The following is a 5,000-nucleotide window of genomic DNA, read 5'->3' as shown; positions in this document are numbered from 1 at the left end:
AGAGTAAATCAGCTGGGGAAACATTATTGTTGTAACCAAGCGTTAGATGTGTGGGCATTGGTTTTACGTCCATACATATTTAAGTTGAGAGAAGTCGGCTCAAAAAGCATCTTTGTCTTGATCCCTGCCTGATGCGCGGGAGAATTACGAGACAAACACTTTGTTTTTATGAGCAATAGATTCTTGGGTAATTAGATAACAAGATCCTTGAATAAGTGTTGCCGATTAAAGCTGCGGGAGGATCGACTGCTTCATTTTCTAGGGACAAAAGACTCAACTTATAAGAAGTCAGATTGACATAAAACGGATTTAATATGCCGTTTTAAGATTAATCGATAGGTCTATGAATAATTGGATATTGACATTTTTAGACAAGATATAAGATGTATGGACTCAACTCGTGTAAGTCGGGCTGACTAAAGCATATTTGATACGACGCTTTAGATCAGGTCAATAGGTCTATTGAATATTCGTGATTAAAATTCAAAGACAAAAAACTGTTGAAGCTGGGGTAGCGCAGTTGACATCCGGATATTTATGTGTTGATATGTCGTACAAAACGACATGTCTTGTCTGTCCGTTGTGTGTGTATGCCGTCTGATCGGTGAAGAAACTCTAACGTCACGGTAAAATCTTAAAGGGACCGCGATGAAATATTGTGTTAATTTTGTCAATAATTACGACGACAATATATTTAGAAATATAATATAATAAGCTATAAAATACGGGCAATAATTAATAGAAAGAAAACACTGTTTGAGAACTACAAAAATGGTTGCAACCGGATGCCGCGTCACGAGGCGACAGGGAGTTGTGTGCGCATGCGCTGGTGTCAGCGGAGAATCGTTATGAAATATAAGGCGAGAAATAAATAATTGCACGACTGGGTGCACGATTGCGGTGGAATAAATCTTATGGCACCGTTATAAGCTACAGTAAGTTAATTTTATTGATGGGGGACGTTGAGGCTTGCGCCGCGGGCGTTCGACGTAAAAATACGAGATAAAAGAACACGTTTACGAGTGGAATAAAAACGACACATAATCGTGTATTTTTGGATAAGATGATGATGAATAATGCTAGAATACTAGCTTTAGGTATTTTTGTGAAGTTATAACCATTTATATAACTTTAAATAATGATATAAGACTAAATGATTTAACCTGATATCACTTCCGCTAGTCGGAATTAAAGCTTCCGGATTAAACATACCGTTTAAATAATGACTTAAAATGTAATTAATATTGAACGACGGGACTTGATTATATTGTGAAAAAGGTTAGTTTATTCTAATAAGATATGGCATTTGTTCGATGGTTTTAATGACGGCAATTTAACTTTGAATGTGCGTACACGGCGACCGCCCGTTAATAATGTTATGAGTGTATGTAATTTTTATATAGAGGAGAGTCCCGGACGTATCTTTAAGAAAAGTGTATTGAAAAAATGATTAATACTAAAATGTTGCTTTGCAAATAAAATAACTGTATAATACAAATTTATGTAATAAAACAAATTAAGCCGTTTAATAAGCGCTAAACGGGATAAATTAATTAGACGGTAAAATTACTAATAAAACTTCTAACGCTAAAACCCGCAATTGTCTGCGTTAAATAATTGAACGACATTATATAAATTGTTGCCATAACTGATTTTATAAGCCCCTTATATAAATTTCTTAAGCACTAATGTTGAATACTTAAACTGGCTTCACGAGTGCAAATACGTCATATTTAAAATTATGTTTGCTATAAAACGAACGAATATTAATACACAAATAACATAGAGAGGTATAGTTTTAAGATATTATAAAATTTAGATGCATATCTTATGCTTATAGAACATAAATAACTTTAACTAAAAACGAATAACTTGGATGGCAATTAATGTGGAATAATTCTTTATATAGATGATTGTTTTTTCCCTTATGATTTTGTTTGTGCGCGAGAACATTGTTTAATAAATTTTAAATATCTTTTCAGAATCAGGAGACACACCCATTAAGGACAATTGGGGTCCCACCAAAGTGCCATATTCCGGTCCTGGGGATGAAGTAATGTGTTAATTATAATTTAAAAGGAGTTTTTTTAATTTATTTTTTTTTTCTCCCATGTTTATAAATAGAAAATAATTTTAATCTCTCCTGAATATATTTAACCTTTGAATTCGACATTTGAAGTCTCATTACAAACAGACTGGGGAAGCTATCTGGAAGAATCACATTTTTGACATAATTTGAGGTGCTATGTAATTAAAAATCATTCCTGCTTTGACGTTTGACCAAAGGCTGACTTTACGGGCTGCGGCCTCCATTGAGAAAACATTAATTGAAAACTACACACTTATTAACTATATTTGTAAATTGTTAGAGTATATCTGTCCTATCTTATCCTAAGTATTATTTATGAAGGTATGCAAAACATATTAAATTAAATATTGTAAACCATAACAAATATTGACATATAATTAGCAATTATTTAAAATTGTAAACTTTCATTGTTTTAATTATTATTATTATTATTTTTATTTTTTTTAGTTAAAAAAAATATTATTTTCTTCCCCTTTCTCAATTTTTTTTTTTTTTAAATTTTTTAATAAAGGAAGTTTTTGTTTTTAATATTTACTGACATGTTATAACCTAAATACTGTTGGGGCAGATTTTATGTTTTCAGTCGAGTGAGGATTATTGGTCAGGGGTCATTATTTCGGAACAAAGTCAACTGGCGGGACACAGACCTCTTTAAAACCCCCCACCCACAAAGAAACTGCAACTGCCACCACCATCAGAGGGGCGTGATGCAGCCATCATCACAAAACATCCTGCCAATACCTGATGGAGAGTTGAGGTTCCTGGCGCCACCTGTTGCCACAATGACTGTGCCATCATATACAAATGTGATAAAAGAAAAACTGCTCCACTGTCCAATGCACACAATGCTCCGCACGAACTGTCCTATGAAAAACTGCTCCATATGCTCTGCACAAGCGTCCTTAAAGCATTCCTGCGTCCAGAACTGTCCACTACGATGGTGACTCAACCCCACAAACAATGCTTTCCTTGAATTAGTGATACCAGACCATATGATGTGATACTGACTGTTTACACTGCACTCTATTTTTGACAGATATAAGGTGATAACATTTACAGTAAAACATTTCGTAAATATAATGAACTGATTGACAACACTATATACACACAGATTTATTACATTTTAAAAACGTTTGATGTCTATTTTGATTTGATCTGATTTGTTTATCTCTGTCTATTTTAAAACAGTCAGCTTTTTGGACAAACATCAACAAGGGGGACTAGCAAGCTTAATGATAACATTAAAACTAAGGGCAACTTTATGTATTAATAATAGTTGATGAATTGGCTGAAAACTGAGATTCTTTGTAAAATTCATTGGCATAAGCTACAATATTTTTATAGTACAAAAGATAATACAGGTAAATTTCGTCTGGTTTCAGAAATTGAAACAGCTAATATGAATACAGACAGATAAGATACAATTTATTTCAATCTTAATTATTATATTTTACTTTTTTAAGTTTGGTCTTCTAGTGTTTTCCCGAATTCTCTTTTGAAATTTAAATAGTTGCTTGGGACGCATTGTCGAATTTGCTGGTTAAATGTAAAATTTCCCCTCTTTCTAAACAAAAAGCAAGCAAAATTTATTTACTGCAAAACTTTATATATTAGTCTGAAAAATTCTCTAAAGCGATCTTTTTCAGATGGGGGAATTATTGGTTGGTCTGGGTATATCGTCGCGAAGGACACAAACAGTCCATGATAAATAAATACATTTAAAATTAAAAGTTAGTCTTAATGCGATAATTATAGATAGTCCGTGAGAATGAATTTTACAGGAGGACAATTGGGGATTTCCTTGACCATGGAGAAGGAGTAAGTTTTGGCAGAGACGGCGAAAATAAGGTGAATATGTTCCATTTCTATTTCTATTTTTCCCCTGGGGCCCTGGGGTTAGGTGTTATTTTTTGATTTTATTTGTTGACGAAAGTTGCATTTATTTAATGGCCGGAAGCACATCCATGCTATATCTATAACAATAAATATTATAATAAAACATTCCAATAATTATTACATTCTGTTAACAAAATTGGCCTCGTCAGATTTTAACTGGCTAAAGATTTACATTTTTGCATTTAAGAATGTGCTCAGGTCATTAAAGTCAGCCAAAGGCTGGATCCTAATTGAATGTCACAACAAACAGAATTTTTTCCCACAGGAGAGGCCTACAGAACTTTACTAATATTTACTAACCCCTAACTAATAACACTACCAAAATGCTCTTTCAAAAAGAAGGGATGTGAATAAATGTTTATTAGTGACTAAATGAAAATATTTTGCACCCAGATAAGGTGATGAAAAGGTCAATCTAGTCCAGTCCACGGGGCACCTGGTTCCACATCTTGCCTATTAGACCAGCCGGAGGTCCGCCTTCTACTCAACCCCCACCTTCAGGAGCCAGCCACCAGCGGGAGCCAACTGAGTGACCAGACGTGCCAGCCGAGAGGCCATTCAACTGCTTCCAGTTTCCACCAGATGAGCTGAGGATTACCCAATGGAGAGAGGAGGAATGTGTCCCTTTTCCACGGCATTCCACAAAGAATGAGTCACACCTTGGGCCAGGTGATCATCTCTGGCAGTTGATGTGGGTTCTAAAAAAGCTGAAGGAATCCATCCATCCATTCCCTTGACCACTTGTCCTCACAAGGATTGTGAGGGTACTGGAGCCTATCCCAACTGGCTTCGGGCAGGAGGCAAGGTGCAACCTGAACAGGTTGCCAGCCAATCGCAAAGCTAAAGGACTCTGTTTGAAAAAAACCCAAAAAAACAAAAACAAAACGCAAGCAACAAAAACTTCCCTAGCCCAAACGACAACAAGTCTTCAATCGCGTCTCCAATTGCACGTACATAATGATCCTCTTTCTCATATTGACTGTCATGCCAAGTTGCTATTTCTGGGATTCCCCAA

General features: G+C 35.2%; 1 protein-coding gene and 1 long non-coding RNA gene across 2 annotated transcripts in view; one reads left to right on the top strand and one right to left on the bottom strand.

Annotated features, from left to right (window-relative positions):
- Positions 1–5,000, top strand: part of LOC144040454 (uncharacterized) — a 65,158-nt gene that overhangs the window by 368 nt on the left and 59,790 nt on the right. Inside the window, exon 1 of the long non-coding RNA XR_013289738.1 lies at positions 1–2,603. This exon is cut by the window's left edge and continues 368 nt beyond it. This is a non-coding gene — a long non-coding RNA (uncharacterized LOC144040454). The remainder of the gene's footprint in view (positions 2,604–5,000) is intronic.
- Positions 1–5,000, bottom strand: part of mrgbp (MRG/MORF4L binding protein) — a 30,904-nt gene that overhangs the window by 9,013 nt on the left and 16,891 nt on the right. The gene's annotated exons all lie outside the window — the stretch shown is intronic.

The sequence above is a fragment of the Vanacampus margaritifer genome, chromosome 1 (assembly GCF_051991255.1).
Source record: "Vanacampus margaritifer isolate UIUO_Vmar chromosome 1, RoL_Vmar_1.0, whole genome shotgun sequence".
Taxonomy (NCBI): Eukaryota; Metazoa; Chordata; class Actinopteri; order Syngnathiformes; family Syngnathidae; genus Vanacampus; species Vanacampus margaritifer.
Note: the sequence above shows the minus strand (reverse complement) of the source record. Positions and strands in the feature narration are given on the sequence as shown.